The following is a 20,215-nucleotide window of genomic DNA, read 5'->3' on the forward strand; positions in this document are numbered from 1 at the left end:
AGCAGGGGAGCGCATCAGGGGCCCATGGGGCTACCGCCTCTGTCCTGTAACTTGCCCTTGGCAGCAAGGAGCACGGCTTGGCTGATAATATATGGTGGGCTTCATCACTCGAAGCCATTTACAGCAGTATAATTATTAACTCCACCTTGCAGTTGGGGTTTACATCACTGGCCACAGGGACCAGATGTGGGCAAAAATCTCTGTCTTGCTCACACCAGCACTTGTGTTATATGACAGAGTTGTAAAGGAGTGAGACAGCTCCCTGAGCTCACACCAGCACATGCAGGGTGTAGGTGGCTACCTACCTGCTTTGCAAAGAAAGCAGAAGTCAGCCCAGGTGCTTCCACAGATTTATAACATCACAGCTACTTTTAAAGGGGGCAAGGGATCTAACAAGACACTGGACAGTCTGCTGATGCTTCAGATCTTAACTTCAACAACCTTTCCTCACAAAATATTTATACTTACAAAACCGTTTACTCAGACACTCGAGCATTATGTCTACCAGCTAGAAAACACCTGAATGTTTTATATAAGAACAAAATTAATCCAATTTCCCTCTTCACAGATCCAGAATCACAGAATCACAGAATCACTAGGTTGGAAAAGACCCACTGGATCATCGAGTCCAACCATAAATATTATGCTGCCTCTTGAAATTACATTTCTGTTCCTGAGCCTTTGCAAAAAATGCTTAGCAAATATCAGTGAAATAGTCTTTTATAATATGACATATATAATGACATCGTGTTTCTCTTTGGGCAAATGTATGATGTTACCATGAGCAAATACTAACAATGCACAGATGTGAACCCTGCTGCAAACATCAGTGCTGTCCCCTAAAAAAAAAAAACCTATGAATTACTGTATCTTCATCAATCTTATGGGGTTTATGCATTGCTGCCATTAGAAAAGCAACAACATATTGAATGGTGCATTTTGAGACAGGATGAGTTTAGTAAGTCTACGTAACTTAGCTGAACTTTACTGTATGCCAGTCTGAAGCCCTGTATCTATCACTCAAACATCATCGTATGCATTACTGCCAGCGTAACAAGGCAGACAAAAAGGAGGAAATACGTTTTAACCACAAAGTGGGAGACGTCTTCTCAATTAATTAATTATTATTATGTTGCATCCAAAATATTTTGCTCCAAGAAATGTCACGCACACTTTTTTTTTTTAAAAAAAATACTTATTCAGTCATTTCTGTTGTTCTAGAGAAGTGCAAATACATTGTACCCTACTATTTTATGTTTTTAAAAGGTGACCTATACTTTCCATTTCAAATGTGGTTTCTTTAATGAAAATATTGTAATGTCAGTCCATGCAAAGCAAATGCATATTAATATGCGTTTACATCTGTCTCATATTAATATTCATGCCTGAATCCACATCCCTACACAAAGCCAATTTTCTGACCATCTGTGTGATGGCTGGTGGATGCAATGAATAAATTTTATTTGTGAGGGGAGTGATAAATCATGTATCTTCAGTTTTTCACCCACAATCGCTCCTCTTATGTGCTAAAATGTTTTTCATCGTGGCTAAGAATTTTTAAGTAAACCAAACGATTAACCCCTTAGCAGATCATACAGCTTCATTTGCCAGGTGAAAGTTCACATAAACATACAAGGTATAGTCTGATACCAGGGGCCAAATTTCTCACACTGATTCTGAGAGGTACCTTAGTCCGCAAACAGCCTGATTGCCTGCAGCAGGATTGTCTTTGGAATTAAAAGACAAAGTAGGAACTCAAAGTAAAATGATTGTAACTCGAACTTCAGTAAAAAAAGCTTTACGTGGTTTTATTAGTGCTAAGGCTGGCTAAGTAACTGGCTAGGTAGCAGCCACAAAAGGTGATTGTTAGAGCACCCACTCTACATCAGTTACTGAGCTTCCGAAGTACCTCTGACTTTCTTTACAAAATAAGTCTGGTACTAAATTCCTGAAGGATCAGTTCTGACCTCTGTCACACCAATGTCTGTCCAGAGTAACTTTGCTGGTAGTCAGAGCTGCTTTTTATCAGAGGGTTATTCTCAGACAGCTCATAATGTAAATGCAATTTAGTCCAAACACACAAGCACATGAAGCCAACTGCAGCAACTTTCAATCACAGAGTGTAGATAAAAAAGATTAGATTCTAAGCTAAGTTTGAGGCCCAGGCAGATGTAAGCCTGACAGGGTGATTAAAAAGTCTTGTTTTCCCATACTCTCTAGCACTGGCTGCAATTTAAATTAAAAAAATAAAAATCTTTTTGAACTATACCATTATCCAGAGCCCTAAATACAGCCACCTGCTCTCACTCAGAAGCACAAGTTCTGAACAGGCCATTCCCACATCCTGCATAAGCACTGCTGTAATTTGGGGAGACAGTACAAGCGGTACAGTGGCTCCCTCCCCATCAAGAAAAAAGACTACGCCTAATGCACAACAGCAGCAGTGCTGGGTTCATCCCTGAACACACCAACCCCGGGCACATTCAGTGAAAAACATACTGGGATAAAAAGTGCCAGCACCAGTCACCTTAGGCATGGTTAAAGCATTCGCTTGAATAGCAAGAGACTTGTGTTTGAGTCTTTTTTTCAGTCTGCAATATTAAACCATAGCTGCTACCACCCCAGGGGAATTCCCTATTCTTCAGGCTGCTCACTAGTCTTCACCTTTTTTTTTTTTAATTAGCTCCTCTGCAGGACACACGGACACACACAAATTTCAAATTAAAACATATTTTTACCAATATCAGACTAAATTATTTTCTTATATCTGCAATGAAATCACTTCAAAATCATTTAACTGGAGGTACAATGACACTGTCTGGCCTGGGATACCCAATTATCTGCTTGAAGCTGGACTTCACACATTTTTGTAGATACAGATTATGGAACCAACAAAGAGGGGACAGACTATTCTTTTTCCTCTTTCTAATGTAGGTCAAATCATGTCATCAGCAAATAACCTACTTCTACCTTGACAATCCAGCCGTAGGTAGTTTGAACATTATTGTGCACCGAACTGGAATCTGAAAAAGGAATTGTGAATGAGCTTCATGCTTCATCAGCATAATTGGCAAGAAATTACTTGTATTTCAAATAAAAACATGTAGTTCCTAAGAAACAATCTCAAACTGTACTACAGAAAATAAGCAAGGTACTCAGTCAGTCATCATTTCCAAGAAACCAGGTTTGTGAGGAACTACTAGCTGAAAATGTATTTTTGTCTGATATCCTTTTTCTTGGTAAATTATGTTCTATTTACAGCCTGTCATAACAGGAAAACAGGACATTTCCAGAGACTGCCAAATCCAGAGTTTTTAGTCTTTATTCCGTCAGTCTTCTTCATGAGGTAAAGACAGGACAAAACAGGAGGTGGGACCTTTCATCATGACCTTGCCACTCAGGGGCAGTAGTGGTCCTGAAAGATATTGCTGTTCTCATGAGTGTTGAGGAAACTATGAGAAATAAGCTAAGTTTCATCAAAGTTCCCAGTGGAAAGCATCTGTAATACAGATATGGCTAGGAAATCTAATAGGTTTCCATGACTAATGAAATTCATATGGAAATATCGATCAAAACACTCCTTTGAGGTTTATGTTTAAAGTATGTAAATTAATATATTTAATATAAATATAGGTAATATAAACATACGTAATATTTTATATTGATTTCTAACATTTTTTAAGCATAAAAATAGAATGGATACATGCATCTTTCACCCACTCAGAAAAAAAACAACAAACATTTCAAAACTGGTTTTCTCTTTTCTTAGTAGTTTCTTTGCTTGCTCATATCTGCTGAGACACATGGAAAAATCTCTTAATCACAAAACCAGCTAGGGTAATAAAACTCCTGACATGTACAGGGGCTACTCACATGCCAGAAGATAGGAACATTTATAGATGCTTTGTTAGGCTGTGGCCCAAATTATTATTGTCACTTTTAAGACTGTAACTGGCCAGAATAAACGCTGTGTGTGCACAGAGGGTGTAGAATGAGACATCAGAGGGAGTGAAAAATAAACACTGTTTTCCTAGGTGTTTGTAGCTTCCTGTTTCAGAACCTCCATTCACTTAAACCAATGGGATGTTCAGCAAGAAATTTTAGAAATCAATTCTGTACTCAGAGGGCTCCCCAAATCAAGCTTAAGGAGGAAATTTCAAGGGCCCTGCAAATCCACTGAATGGTGCTGAAACTAGACAGCTGTAAAGAGCCATCAGGGACATTTCCATTACCAACATGATCCCAGAGGTCCTAGGACTGAATTCAGCTTCAAGCACCCTCTCTTTAGCAACTCTGTCATTCTTTGTCCACAGTTCACAAACAAAATAAGTAGGTGTAGCCTCATATGTTCTAAGCTTCAAAACAACATTTTGGTCCAAACAAGAATAAAAGAATTATTTGGATAACATTTCCAGGACTTCCACCACACGAGTGTTTTTCTTCCCTCTTGCTCTGGGCAAAAGGCACATGCGCACTTGTTATCCGCTCCAAGAACCTCTCAACAATTCCAGCAGCTCTCAGTGAGACTAATTACAAGAGAAAAAGAGAAGAAGCTGTGTTGGATCAGAAATTCGGGTGCAAGTCAAAGAGCTTGATTCCTTCATTCTTATTCATAATGCAAAGAGGAAACAAAGCAGGCAGTGAAGCCGGGCTTGTATTCCAAACACTACGTTTGCATCTCATTTTGTGTCAAAACACACAGCAATGCTTCTAGAGGTCACGTGCTGAAGTTTTCACTGTATGGAAAGCCAGCTGTAGAGAGAGCTGGTGGCTGCCAAGCTCCTGCCACCTGGCTGAGCTCCACTTGGCGCAGCCTCAGATCCTGCAATTCCATGGTCAGTGTCTTCTGGTACCAGCACAGGGAGTCCAGGCTGCAGCCGTGGAAATGAAAAGGAGAGTGCAATAGAAAATAGTTCCTCTCAGGGTGATTGCCCTTCTTTATAGTCTTTCTCTTCCCCAGTATCCTTGTTATAGACTCCCTGGAGAATGAATTTTAATTTTAAAAAAGCCTCTAGTGGATAATGTGAGAAGAAAACTTCTCCCACAGGAGCTGCACTTCCAGCAATAACATTCATCCTCAAGGCTGCAAATGCTGACAAGTCAAGCTAGGTGCTCTGTTTTGGCATGGGCTGCCCATCACTCCAACCTCACTATCTCCTGTCCAGTGTGATCAGCATCTACGAAGTAGCCCTAGGGAATGCAAAGACAGTTGAGGAGTTTAAAAGGCAGTTAGCTGAGATGAACTGCTAATTTAATTGACTCATTCCAAGTAAACAATGTGTGTTATGGGAAGGAGATTTTAAGGAGCAACTGGGAATATCTGGCTTCCCACCAAGTCAATGCTGCATGAGTACATGGAAAGACCCACGAGTGGCAGGGAAGATGAGTTGAAGGGAAAATCCTCATTGGCTTTCATAGGCTCTGAATCTGAATATGCTACTGCTTCATGTGTATGAACCCACAGCCATTCCCTGGAAGTCTCCAATATAAAATGCAATGCTACAAAATAGGGTTTAACTATAAGTTTTCTGGCAAAGCAATAGGAAAATGATACTTCATCTACATAAAAACTTTTCATGGGGTTTATTTGATCCTCAGCAAAACTGCTGCCAGCAAATTCTTTTCAATAGCAGAATATAATTTCTGGTCAAACTGAGAAAGAGGATGCTCTCTCTGTGCTTGTAACAACGACACCTGGAACTGTGCATAACCCCAGCCTGCAGACCTGCTCTGCCTGACTCAGAAGAAAGACAAGCACTTAAAAGAGCCTTAGAGCTGAATTTTTCATGCCCCTGGAGTTGCTCCAGGGATTGAGAGTCTTTGCTTGCCTCATGAAAGATGTTTCATTTCCTACAAAAGAAGCTGAATATTCAGAAGTGTGAAATACTCCTTGATCCAGCACCAGAGCAGCCCTGCAGTTGAGACTCCAGGCCAGTATGGTGGCACTGCAGGTGGATGAAGGTGGGCTTCTCCCAGCCAGACACGGTGCCCTGAACACCTTTTAAAAGCACATACACATGCCTTTCTTGTTATTCCCACATGAAAAAAACTTTGAAAAGTTTTTCTTGCATCCAGCCCAGAACACTGGGAGCTCCTTTCATCTTCAGAGGTCTTGCAGGCCAAGGAAGTTTACCAAGGAGCTTGCAGACATAGGCTTCCCCTCTCACCTTCTGTTTCACCAGGATATCTTGTCTCTTGGCATGCTTGCATCTTCTTTCTGCCATGCTCTATTCATTTCTGTGCTTTTCCTTCTTGCCATTTGATATTTCCATCAGCTCTGACCTGTAGAGGGGGAAGGGGAGGATGAGCATCACCACTTCCCCTGGGCTACCACCAACCAGCCATGCTGAAGAAAGTAGATCTCTCATATCCTGTATCTCTGCCACAACTCTTCATCTCTATGAGACCAGAGCTGAGCAGTACCCTCATCAACCCTGCCCCATCTTTCCCCCTCAACCTTAGTTCATGTCTTTCTCTTGGGCGCTGCCTCTCTCCTTCTTGTCAAACAGGTGCAAGGAATATGAAGCGTTTTCAGGAAGACTGATATTAAAATTTTACTGCAACTTAGAAATGGTTGGTGCTAAAATAAGACTATTTCCAGGAGAAACGGTATCACGCAAGGTTGACCTTGTTGTTACAGCTAAGGCAGGCAAATGTTCAGTTAATATTGTTTCTCCAGTCAAATAGTAAATCAGGTGAAATGTAGACTGATGGGCTTTTGGAAACAGGCAAAATTTAACTGCTAAAAAATGTAATTTTAAATGGAGAAGAGGGTGACAATGAATAATGCTTTTCTGTCCAAGCTTTTAACTACATCTCCCCCTCTACTAGAAATTCTGATTTCTAAAAATTCTCATTTTGTCTCTGCCAGATTTTCTTTCTTCCAACCTGTTATTAGTTTCTTCCACCTTTTCATCATAGGGGCTCTGTACATGAGGACTCTGTGTCATCAGTCCAGGTTCTTTGACTATCCTTAGTGATATGCGCACTTTGAGACCAATCAGATGTTCTCCGATGGAAAATTTCACCACTAGAAAATGTAGAAAAACAGTCTATGTAAATGTACAGTCCTCAAGAGTCTTCCAAAACTGGCTACTTACCTGTGTGGAGTCACCAAGCCTTTTTATAGAACTGTCCCAAACTATAATCACACCAAGAATTCCAATTTTTTTAATAAAACATTTCTATTCTTTCCCAACAAAACTCTTCAGAAATCCCCTGAAGGGGGAAACACTCACATTCCCTCTTTGTACTTCCCAAACCAACTTGATTATTTTTTCAGATCCTAGAATTTCTCAAAGATGGCAAATACCCTCAACAAATCTGATCAATTTATTAACCCTTCCCTGCTTTCGCATCAGTCACATTTTCACAACATTGAACTCACACTTGTGTCCAAGGAATCATTTTACATGGCTGCATTAAATCCATTAAATCAATTTGGAAAATCATAAGCTACTAAAGATATAAAAGCATTTAAACTTAGTCAGATACAGCTCAGGATGAGGATTCTCAGCTATGGAGCTCCCTGTAGCTCCGCTCCCTCACTGGACCAATGTAAACCTGTGAACCAGAAGAAAATCTAGCTTGTAGCTACTGCACCTCCAAGTGATCATCCAAATAAAGTCCAACCAAGAAAATAAAGCTTAATTTTTAATTCACAGACAGAAAAGTTTTCTACTTTGAGAAGGACCTTGATGTTCTGAGCAACTGCCTTGAAAGACAGTCTGTATCTTAGACGTCTCTTGTACCACTTCACTAGTTGTAAAATGACACTAATAAGAATCACTTCTAGAACCAGAATGCTTCATTTTTATTAGTCAGTGTAAGTAATCTCTTTAGTATCCTGCTTCTGACAGATCTTGGATTTTCAGCTAATGCATGCCAAAACCTGTCTCACTAGCCATTCAGCAACAACATCCTGAATAATTTCAGGAACTCATTTATCAAAAAAAAGTTGCATCTCAAAATTGGCATGTTGAAATAATTGTACTATATTTAACCCCTCAACAATTCAGCTACCTAAATTATTTCCAAATTCTATCTTCTCTTCTCCCAGACTTCCATTAGACTGACAAATATTCATGTCACTATGTGAGCTACAGGTTCCTTGGAACAAGCAGTCTTCCTTGCAACTTTATTGCCAGCTGATGCCAGAAGCAGGATGAGTGATTTGTTTGCTTTGTGAGGCTAGGTCTCATTGTCCTGAATTCAACACTAACATCTTGTTAATCCTGCGTTTAAATCTACGGACACTAATGCACCCATTTTTGGATCGCCTCACTGAAGTATCAAAGGCTTAGAAAGGCTAACAATAATTTCTCCATCTGCAAGCCTCACAAAAAAAAATGAGGATTAAAATCTTTGCAGTGCTTAGATTGTAAATTATGTATTTCTCTGGACTTTGCTATGGGTAATTCTGCTTTACTTGGAGTGCTGTTATCCAAGGTCTGAAAAAGATTAAAGGATTAATTTCCTTCTTGATTCATTACTGAGCATTTTGTTCATTTTTTCTTGTGTTTCTACTCTGTTTATGTTCTAAAAATATTTTATTCATGGATCCTTACATAATTGTTCATAACCATGGCATAAGATATATTCAAATGCCTTGACACTTCAAATATCCATCTCCTCTTACACTGTTTAGGATGACATAGACATTAACAGCACCACGTTCTTTCATTTTGATGATATGACATCAAAACAGTTAAGGATCTACAAGTTCAAATTTTCCAGCATAATATTCACTCCCTGTTGCAAAATGTACAGATGCAGGACTGGGCTGATTGATTGGTCTAAGAGATTGTGTTTGGGAACTGACTTTGGCTCAGAGTTTTTCACTTCATTTTCTTCCATATCCACAGAATTAAAAAGGCTGGGGGTACAGCAGGAAATACTAGAAATTGACAGCAAAATTTTTCGAAGGATCACAGTATCTCACATTGGCAGCTTTTTCATTACACTACCAATGATGATCAGAAAAAAAAAGTTATTTTTGCCTGGGTAAGAATTTGCAGTGCAGTTGGAATGGCACAAGATTCTGCTAGTGCACTCACACAAATGTATAGTCATAGCATACAATAAAACCCCTAATTAGTTCAGATATGACATTGCTCCCTATTCCCATTTGCTAGTAAAGTTAAGAGATGGTGTGTGCTTGTTTTGAATACATTAAACACTTTGTTCTGATTAGATTCTAGGCACATTTCACAGAGGAAAATACATCTGCTCCATCAGTGATATAAAATGGGTATTTCCTCAGGGGTGTGTAAAGTGTGTATAAATCTCTGCATCTGCCTGAGATTTGCATAGATGCTGGTACATAGGTCACTCGTGCACTTAGTTTTCTTTGTGATCTGGGAGTAATGCTGGGTAGCTTTCAATGCTGTAATGAGATCACAGACATTTTTTGCTTACATGTGTAGAGTTTTATTCTGTTGCGCATAGGGCTCTATGTTACATTCCTGGTTTAGTCCAATGTTTTATGTATCTAGAATTAAAAGCTTACTTTGAACAGAATTACTGGCCAGTGTTTATGCAACCAGATTACTTTCATCTTTCATATTAAATTAATAATTCACATATTTTGTCCATCAAGTAATTGTAACAACTCTGTGTTTTGAAAATATTCATCACTGCTCAAAGAAAAGCACCCTTTGGTATAGCCTATTGCCTCATATTAACTCACTTTTTTCTCAAGGAATTCCCCCTGCAGCAATCCCCACTGTAAGCCATTAGCTGAGCACATCTGCCCACTCTAATGACCACTCTAGTGTACACATACCTCACTGCCATCTAATTTAGACATCACCCACAGGACACTAATACCAATGTCTCCTGGGCCAGCTAAGTTCTGGATTATTGACTAGCTACAGTTATCACTTCATTTGGTCTTTGGAGGTGAACCAAGTGCACCTGAGGTCATAAACAGGTCAAATGATTTATACAGCTTGCAGAGGATCCAAATATTTTTGTTACCCAATTAGAACCAAAAATATACTTTCTAATTTGTTTTGATAGAGAATCCAATTGCCTTTCCTTTATGCAATGTCCCCTTTGTGTAGCTACAAAAATGCAGTCAATTAGGCGTAACATTCTTTTTCAGTATAGGCAGCAAGTTAAATAAACTGATGCCATTTAAAATTAACACAAAAAAGGAAAGAAAATTGGCAGCATCAAGTATCTGATAACCAATCTTTTATTTTATAAAGAAAAGAAAAAGGAAAAAATCAGGGCTGCTATTTCTGATTAAAATAGTAAATAGAGATGTGGTAAACAATGGGGGTTATGATTACTGCCTATAAATACGTTGCAGGAGGTAAACACATGGAGAAGAAAGAGCTGTTTAAGCTAAAGGAAAATGCTAGCATGAGAATAAATGGGTATGAGTGTTCATGAATATGTAAAACTTGATTTCGAAGAAGGTTTTGAGCCTTTGGAAGAGTGGGTTCTTGAACATCCCTCTAATATTATAATGGAGAAAAAATGCATCATTGGGATAGACTGGAGCTTGATAAAATATTCTATAACCTGTTTTCATCTCAGAGGAGGGGACTGCACACAATAGTCCAGTATTTCAGCTTCAGTTCCAAATTTGTGAAAATTGTGTTTGCATACTACGTCAAATTCCGATCTGTCGCAGAAAGCACCACTCGAGATATTTGTGCCACTGCATAGTTTTACACTGAAGGCAAATCCACTTATCTGTAATAAAGCAAGAAATCACCTTCTTCCCGACCCTAATAGACAAATTGCAGTTGATATCAGTTCTGAACTTAACCCATTGTGGAGCAGATTCAAACATTCACAGTTATAATGGAAGCTGTCCAGTACAGCACCCTTTGTGGCAAATACTGAATTGTAGCAAGTAAATGTGAGAGAATTGAAAATTCTGGGTTTTCTTCTGCTGCAGATACTTCTATGTATAGTAGTCTACACAAATCAACCTCCATTGTAGAGGAAATAAAGGGGCAGCAAGGGCCACAGTAGGATGCAGCCTGGATTTCAGTGGCTTTAGATTTATGAGAGAAGATAAAATATGTGCTTAAGAAACAATTTCTTTTTGTACAAAAAAAGAGAGTGGCCAACATGAAAAAATGCATGTGATTTGTCATATAAATCAGCAAATCTGCACAACAGTTGAGTGGGCTTCATCCTACACATCTCAAACCCCGATTGCTTTCAATGTGAGCTTGGCATTTCCAAGCAATGTTTACAAATGGATCCATGCCAAGATGCCAGCATTGAAAAAAGTAAGTGGCACCATATTATAAGTTAAGATTTTGATAACAAAGTTTAAAGATAAAAGAAAAATAATCTCTGCGGTCTCTTAGTTTTTGTTCGTCTAAGAGTAAGAAGCCAATACATTGTTTTCTTCATCCAAGTTGTGAAGATAATCTGCATTGCAGCAAAAAGGTCAGTGCTACAATGTACTGTTTCCCTTTACAAGTGTGTTACTTTCTTTTGATGCTATCAAATATTGTACTGAATATTGTGTAAAAGCCTGGGAAAAGAGTAATTTATTCACATTTCTTTGTTTCATTGCATGAAGAGTCGTCAACAACCTGCTCCTGGCTTGTCTATGAAGCTGGATGAAGGTTGGCAACTACTGAAGTATCCACGCAACGCGGGGGTGAAGAAGGAAACAGACTATTCCTCTAATCCTTGGGAAAGCCAGATAAGATGTGTTGAGACATGCAGGAGCCACTCCAAACGCACAAACCTCCCTTTACTCATCACATGTAGTAAGTACCACATTAAATGGGGAGTGATGAGGCTTTAAAACAAAAAAGGAGTAATATTGTTAGCAGACTACTACTGCAGCTCAGTGAACTGTCGTTCTGGGAATGGCTCTGCGATTAATACTAAAAATTAAGCAGTCTCACTAGATGAGGCTAACAATTTTTAAACTGTCAAAGGGTTTCATATACAGTATCTGTTTCCCAGTTCCATTTCCTCATTAACAAAGCCAGAAAAAAAAATGACTGCAGTAATTAGTTCTCCTTCAGCTTTTTTTTGTTTTCTAATTACACTGGCTCCCCTCCCCCTGCCTGTGTACATCAAAAAATTTCACTGGCTTAGGGGAAGATTTATGAAAGCCCTGCCTGAAGAATCAGGACCAGTATCAGAGGAAGCACCTTCCTCCTCCTGTACAACAACAGCACCGGAGATTGAAGCCTATTCCTTGAATACAGGAACAGTGATTGGAGCCAACACAGTGGTTCAGCATCCCTAACTGGATTTGGCTGGCAGAGAGTTCATTTTCATCACAGTAGGTGCTATATTTTGGATTTGTGATGAGAACAGCGTTGATAACACAGGGAAGTTTCAATTATTGCTGAGCAGTGCTTGGTAAAGGCCTTTTCTGCTTCTCACACCAACCCATCAGCAAACAGGGTCAGGGGGCATAAGAAGCTGGAAGAGGGCATAGCCAGGACAACTAAGCCAACTTACCAAAGGGATATTCCAGACCATATGGAATCACAGAATATTTTGGGTTAGAAGGGACCTATAAAGATCATGTAGTCCAATCCCCTCTGCAATGAGGAGAAACATCTTCAACTAGATGTTTATATTTAAAGCTTCTGAGTATTCGTATTGGAACCGTGTTAGATTTAAATATGCTCAGAAAAGAATCTCACACAGCAGTGATATAAAAATGCATTATCAAAGAGAGGCATTACATCAGGAAATGCATCAATAAGCTCTAGTCCTGCAATGTGTTTGATGACTCTATGGGGAACAACAGAATAATAAGAATAGAATGCAAATTTTGACTTAGAGATTGCATATTTCCTCCTGATAGCTAGGAAGAATAGAATAGTTTTTTCCCAAATAAGACAAGCAAGCTGATCTAACAGGGAGACAAAAATTACATAGACAAATTATATATTATATTATGCTTTAGGAAAAAAAATACGATGCAGACAAATAGAGAATATGGAATTAAGACCTGCGAAGATGACATCACACTCAGCAATAAAACCCCAGCAGTGGAGGTTGGTGGGGGATGCTGTTGCTCTGGAACTGGCTGGGCATTGATCAGTTGGTGGTGAACAATTGTTTTCTTTTGCATCATTTGTTTTCCTTGTTAAGGTTCCCACCACCCCCTTTCCCCCACCCCTACCCTCCCCCCCATTGTTTTTTCTTTTTTTTTTTAATTATTAAACAGTCTTTATCTCAACCCACAAGTTTTTTCACCTTTACTCTTCTAATTCTCCTCAACACCTCACTGGGGGGGTAGTGAGCAAGAGGCTGTGTAGTGCTTTGCTGCCTATGAGGGTTAAACTACAACACCATTCCCAGGGTTTTGCTCCTTGCCGGTACTCTGCTTTCTCCCAAAGTAGCACTCTGCTGCTGCTGGGGACAACAGCTACAGCGATGACGTGGATACAGTGAGTACGCTGGCATCTCCGTGCACTGCTCCTGCATTCCCACCCAGCTGAAGCAGCAGGTGTGCATGGGATGACCACACAATTGCCAACACATTTTTTGCATGCAGACTCCAGGCTTGTTAAGGCTTCGTTAACAGCGAGGTGAAATAAGGATACTATCTCTTCATCAGTATTTTCTCCAGTCTTCCCTTCCTTTCTTACTCCTCGACCACAAAAATGTCTGTTGTTAAGACACTACTTTGTCACTCCTTATTTCACAAGGGAAGAAAGAAAGGAGGAAGAAATTGTTATTATTATACAATTACAATTATTACACTATTACAATTGTTAATATTATACAATATGGTAAGCATGTGTATGGTGAAAGGCTGAGCAATGCCAGCAGTATAGATGCAGCTGCCACCTGCACCTCACATCCCCTATTCAGCCTACACTAATATAGCTGGCTGGTTTGACTTCCAAAAAAAAACCCCATTTAAATAGTTATATACCGCAAAAATATCATTTGCACTGCACAACTCCATCTGTCATTTGATTCCACCAACTTGAGAGGTTTCCTGCATTGAACTGACACCCACACGATGAACTGGCCATCCCTCTCCCACTAACACATCCATCCGATGTGCACCTGTAAATCCCATTACTTCTTTCTGGAATAAATATATAGCATTAAAATATAGCATCTCCCAGAATTTTTGCAAAGGCCTCAAGTCCAACGACTGAATTAATGACATGATGCCTGGGTAGAAAATTTGTTACTGCTATTTCATTTCTAATTCTTGAGAGGGACAACTGGAGTCCCAGTCTGCATTAAAATATATACATCACTATTATCACTATGGGTAAATTATCTTAACAGGAGTGACATCTGTACACTCAAAGCTGCATTTCACACAAACTACTTTCACCGAGGCCAATGAAGCACTGGGTGGTGTGATAGCTGTTTGTTTGAGCCACCTTTCAGTTAGTAACTAAATAAAGAATAGTTCCATGTGACATTATTAATTCTCTGAGCCTCCTGTTAATTTGCTGTCCTGAAAGTGCTCAGCCCTCCTCTCTGCTCAATAAATAAATGCCTGGAGAGCAGACAAACTGCCTCTGTTTTCATGGGCTGCCAGAGGATCTGGGAACTACAGCAGAGGAGCTCTCTGCCACCGTTATATGGATGTGAGGGCATTTCTTTCTGCCACAGCATTCACAAGGGTGGGCCCAAAAGCAGCCCCCATTCAAGAGTAAATGTAATGCAAAGCTTTTGCTCTGTCCCAAACCACCGCTGGGAGAGCACAGACAGCCCCATTTCAGCCCATGCCTTCAGTACTGCCATCTCCCCCTGTGCTTGCTCCTGGCTGCAGGGGCCTCCGGCCCAAGGAAAAGGGAGAGGAGAGGGGTCACAAAGGACATCTTCAGGGAACAACAAGACAACCCTGCAAGCATGCCTTAGTCTGAGCTGAGCCCTCCTTTCCATCCCATGCCTGGAAAGTCACCGGTCATTCTCTTCCACTTACAGTTACTGTACATGTCTTCTGCTGACCTGCCTCTGGGTGTGGATGGCCAAGTCTGCAGTCTTCAGGCAAATATGTGACAGAAAGCATTAGATTTCAATAGAGAAGCCTCTTGATTGAGTTTATAGTGAAACTTTAAAAGTTTTTGGAAGAAGAGTCATGCAGTTTAAAGAACTGACCTCTGATACAGCTGAATATCCTCTGTTTACCACTGGTTTTCAAAATGTCTGTTTAGAAAAGCCGCAGATCTAAGTTTGAAATTGTGGTCCTTTCAAGAAAAACACATTTTATTTCATTTTATTTTCTGTTTCTACCTCAGTGTTATTTAAACAGGTTCTTAAAATTGTTGCTTTGAAATGCTAAGGACATTGCAGTTCAGTTTAAAATAATTTTAAAAAAAAATAGGATACTTATAATGATACAATATTTTAATATTATCCGGTTCAATCAACAGCAAAAACTAAATCTAAAGTCCCAATATTATTAGATGCATAAATCTACACCCACCATGTTCTAAATTCCAGCTCTGTTTGCAGAAGTGTGCATGATCAGGATTTTCTAAGATCTGACAACGGAGGGTTTCCCTCTTCAGATTTTGATACCACAAGGAAGCCGAGTGATTTTAGAAATGTGCTAGATTTTGCTCTTCCTTGCATTGGTGAAAATCTAGACTAACCTGACACAAGTTTCATCATCCAGGACTTCCAGAGAAGATGGGAAAAGAATGTACCCAGTTCTCTGTTACCTTGTCTCATCATTGAAGATTTTTTAGCATTTTTTGTACTTGTGTGTTTTGCAAGAACACAATTGTTGCGGTTTCTTTACCCATTTAGATTCAAGCATATCACTGATTGTATCTGGACACAATTAGAAATAACATTTGGTCAAGGATAAAGGAGTAGAAAGGTAATTTTGTTTTTCCCCACAAGACTAACAAAAATTTTTAAGAACAAGAGAAGGTCACTAGGAACTAAAATCCTAGCTTCCTCCCCTGGTGTGAGAACTATAGACTTCTCCAATTGTGATTAGAGAGGTGGTTTCACTTATTGTGAATTGAAAGGCTGGGGCTGGAGCCTATCCTAATAACAAGCAAGTGAACAATAACAGAATGACTTTATGCAGTAGAAAAGTAATTTCTTTGGCGCATTTGTCAAGCTGCCCACACTGCACCTACTAAACATCTAATCTAAGTATGAAAGTTTCAGGAGTTGTTGCCTTTCTTATCATAAGAATGCCAGACATCTTCACAATACGTTATGCTTTGCATTTGTTCACCATTAGTACACATTCACCATGAGATTATCTTTTCTCTGTCCTACCAAGCGATCTCCCAAATTTATCTATACTCTTCATTTCACTTGCTGTTCTCAACAATCCAGTCCTCAAAGTCCAACCAGATCCACTCCACAGGTATTTTCCATCCAACCTGCTCTATCTTTCCTAGACAAGATAGGGAAGGAGGTCCAGGCAGGTTTCACCTTCTAGCTAAATCACACAGAATCATGGAATCACAGAATCACTAGGTTGGAAAAGACCCACTGGATCATCAAGTCCAACCATTCCTATCCATCACTAAACCATGTCCCTCAGCACCTCATCCACCTGTCTTTTAAACACCTCCAGGGATGGTGACTCAACCACCTCCCTGGGCAGCCTGTTCCAATGCCAAATGACCCTTTCTGTGAAGAATTTTTTTCTGATGTCAAGACTGAACCTCCCCTGGCGGAGCTTGAGGCCATCTCCTCTTGTCCTGTCCCCTGGCACCTGGGAGGCCAGCTCCCTCCTCTCTACAACCTCCTTTCAGGTAGTTGTAGAGAGCAATAAGGTCTCCCCTGAGCCTCCTCTTCTCCAGGCTAAATAACCCCAGCTCCCTCAGCTGCTCCACATAAGACTTGTTTTCCAGCCCCTTCACCCGCTTTGTCACTCTTCTCTGGACTCGCTCCAGAGCCCCAACATCTTTCTTGTGGTGAGGGGCCCAGAACTGAACACAGGATTCAAGGTGCAGTCTCACCAGTGCTGAGTACAGGTGCAGAATAACCTCCCTGGACCTGCTGGCCATACCATTTCTGATACAAGCCAAGATGCCATTGGCCTTCTTGGCCACCTGGGCACACTACTGGCTCATGTTCAGTCGGCTGTCAACCAACACCCCCAGGTCCCTCTCCTCCAGGCAGCTTTCTAGACAGACTTCTCCTAGTCTGTAGCTCTGCACAGGGTTGTTGTGCCCCAAGAGCAGGACCCAGCATTTGGCCTTTTTAAACCTCATGCCATTGGACTCAGCCCAGTGGTCAAGCCTGTCCAGATCCCTTTGCAGAGCCTCCCTACCCTTCAGCAGATCAACACTTCCACCCAGCTTAGTGTCATCCACAAACTTGCTAAGGGTGCACTCAATGCCTTCATCCAGGTCATTGATAAAGACATTGAACAAGGCTGGACCCAGCACTTGTAACTGGCCTCCAGCTGGAGTTAACACCATTTACCATCACTCTCTGGGCCCAGCCATCCAACCAATTTTCCACAAAGGAGAACGTTCACCTGTCCAGTCCAGAGGCTGACAGTTTCTGAAGCAGGATGCTGTGAGAAACTGTGTCAAAGGCTTTACTGAAGTCCAAGAAGATACACCCACAGCCTTTCCCTCATCCAGTAGGTGGGTCACTTTGTCATAGAAAGCGATAAGGTTAGTTAGCTGATGTCTTCATAGAACAGGTCTCTGTCATTTCAAATGTATTTCACTGTCTAAACAGCAGGAATTCTCTCCCTGCAACTGCTTGAGAATGCAAGGAAGAGCAAGGATGTAATACCATTCTGTAAAAGCACTAGCTTTTTCTTTCTCCATGTTCCCTACTGGATTATGTTATGTTTGGGAGTGAACTGGTTTGTGTTGTGTCTGATGATAGCCAAAGAGACAGGTTTGTGTACAGGAACAGATCCGTAACCTCCTAATTCTCTCAGCAGTTTTTAATTGTGACACCTTTTCACATGCTTAAGCTATAAGTAGCACAGAAATATATATGAATAATGTTCATGTATAATAAATTTCCTTTTTTTGGCTGCATTTAAGCTGGTTGCGGCAGTTGAGTTCTACTTTGGACAACAAAAAAAACCTAAATTATTTTGTTTGCTTGCCTGCAGACTAGAATTAAAATCAGTATCTCAAAGAGCAGAACAAAATCTGGTTTTAGTAAGGGAATTCTGAAATATACTAAGTTTAGAATGTGATCTGTGGATTGTGTCATGGTTGGTTTGTTTGTTTGTTTAATTTAAATAACACCTTAATGCAATTTAATTCAACCATATTGATGAGTTGCCACATTTCCTTCCCTTTGTTTTGGCTTTCCCCTTCCCAACTCTCAGCCATTGTTCTAACTTCTAGCTGACATCTTAATAAAACACAACTCTGTCATTCCAAATGCATTTCCTATTCCAAACAAATTCTTCTAGTTTCAGTGATCTAACTAATAATAATGTGATATCTGTATAAAACTGGCTGCAAAACATTTTTTCTGCCTTGTTTACCTTTCTGTCACAGATAGCATTTGGAAAATCGGGACAATCTTAACAAATTTTGACAGCCAAATGCCCCTCCTATGTCACTGCTTGAATATTGGTCTCTTTTAGTCCTATACACATCCTCTCTATCTATTCTGCACCTCAACAAAGTCAGCAATACTTCCCAACAATCATACCATAATGAATTCCATTATCTTAATAAAACTCCTGCCTTTCTGTAACCTCTGGAAGCCTCTGAAACACTCCAAAGAGTCAGACTGACATTTCATTTGCTTCATTTTGCAGTAAAAAGGCAATAGCTACATCTTGACTTGTTCATATTTCTTCCCCTTTAATTTTTTATCTTCCTGTTTAATTTCTACTTCCTTTTTCTGCTCCATAAGTCAAATTGTACAACCAGTCTGAGATTACGTCTTATGTCAAATAGATCACTCTCATATCAGATTTATTTTATGAGGAAAAATATTTGTTCGTATCATAGTACCCGGTTGTCTCACCCCATCAGCTCTCTTTTATGTATGACCCTTACCAGGACTCATCATGTCCACCAGAACCACCATCTAAATCCTGTATCAACTGTGACAGCTAATAACAAAAATCACTGCAGGCACCTGTTTGGCGTTCAGGCTCAGGCAACACGGAGTAGGTGAATTCGACATTGCTCCCACTAGAGGAAGGCAGGATCTATTAACTAGCACTTGTTCTCATCTACAATGCTGAAATCTCCCAGGCTTAGATCTGGACTAGTGGCACTACAGTTTTCACAAAAAAAAAAAAAAACAACTGTGTTTCTCTTCATTCTTTTAACTCTTGGTCACTGACACCCTTCCAAGTATTTGTCTCTCCTGCAACACTGTGCCACTCTGTAAGCTCTCTCTCCTCCCAGGCTTTTCCATACCAAGACAATGTGCAGCCCACCATCATCACACCTCCATAACTGAACAAATCTACTTCTTTTTACAATCCAGCTGTCATGTTCTAACAGAGCTCCCAGAAAAAAAAATTGTATGGCAGCAACCTTTGTAATCTTAAGTATTTCTCAATAAGTACAACAGTTTAAAAAGCACATCAGTCCCATCTGCACTGTGCAAATGCCTAGACCACTCAACACTTACTTTCCAGTCAAATTATACCCTTTTTAATTCCTGGCTTACTCAGTTTCTTTCTTATCTTTGTGGTGCTGCACTTATTGTCTACTACAGGTGGTGCAGTTTTTATAATGCTTTCAGAGATAATCTTTGTGCAGTTGCTAAGCTTGTTTTCCAAAATCACCCTAATCTGCAATTGACACCTGTTGGTTTTTCACAGCAAAATTTAGTCACTTAAAAATGGTTTCAAGTCCCTAGCTTCAGAATTACAATTAAAAAACCCTATAATATCTGTTTTACTTCATGCTGTTAACTGAAAGACTACAAGTTTAACACTACATTGAATTAGCTTGTATTTAATGTCATGCAAGGACCTTTAAGTTTTTTGTGGGTTCCTGTCTGCAGAAAATATCTGCAGAGTGGCACTATTTATTAACCTCTGTTTACTGATTCAGCAATAGTATTAAGGGTTCTGCTTCTTACTTGCTACACTGAAATAAATTAATAGATTTACTCTCAGTTACACCACTTGAACACAAATCACAAAGCCTGACCTGAAGTATGTAGCATCTCAGGAGAATCTATAATACAAAAAAAAAATAAATCAAAAGATGAGCTGGCTTTCCTCCAAGAAGGAAGCTAAGTGCGAAAAGAACAAGCAATATTACCAGCATTAACACATTTATAGGTTTTTATACTCTCAGCTGTGCCTTGGTTCTGC

This window comes from Phaenicophaeus curvirostris, chromosome 3 (genome assembly GCF_032191515.1).
Source record: "Phaenicophaeus curvirostris isolate KB17595 chromosome 3, BPBGC_Pcur_1.0, whole genome shotgun sequence".
NCBI classification, from domain to species: Eukaryota; Metazoa; Chordata; class Aves; order Cuculiformes; family Cuculidae; genus Phaenicophaeus; species Phaenicophaeus curvirostris.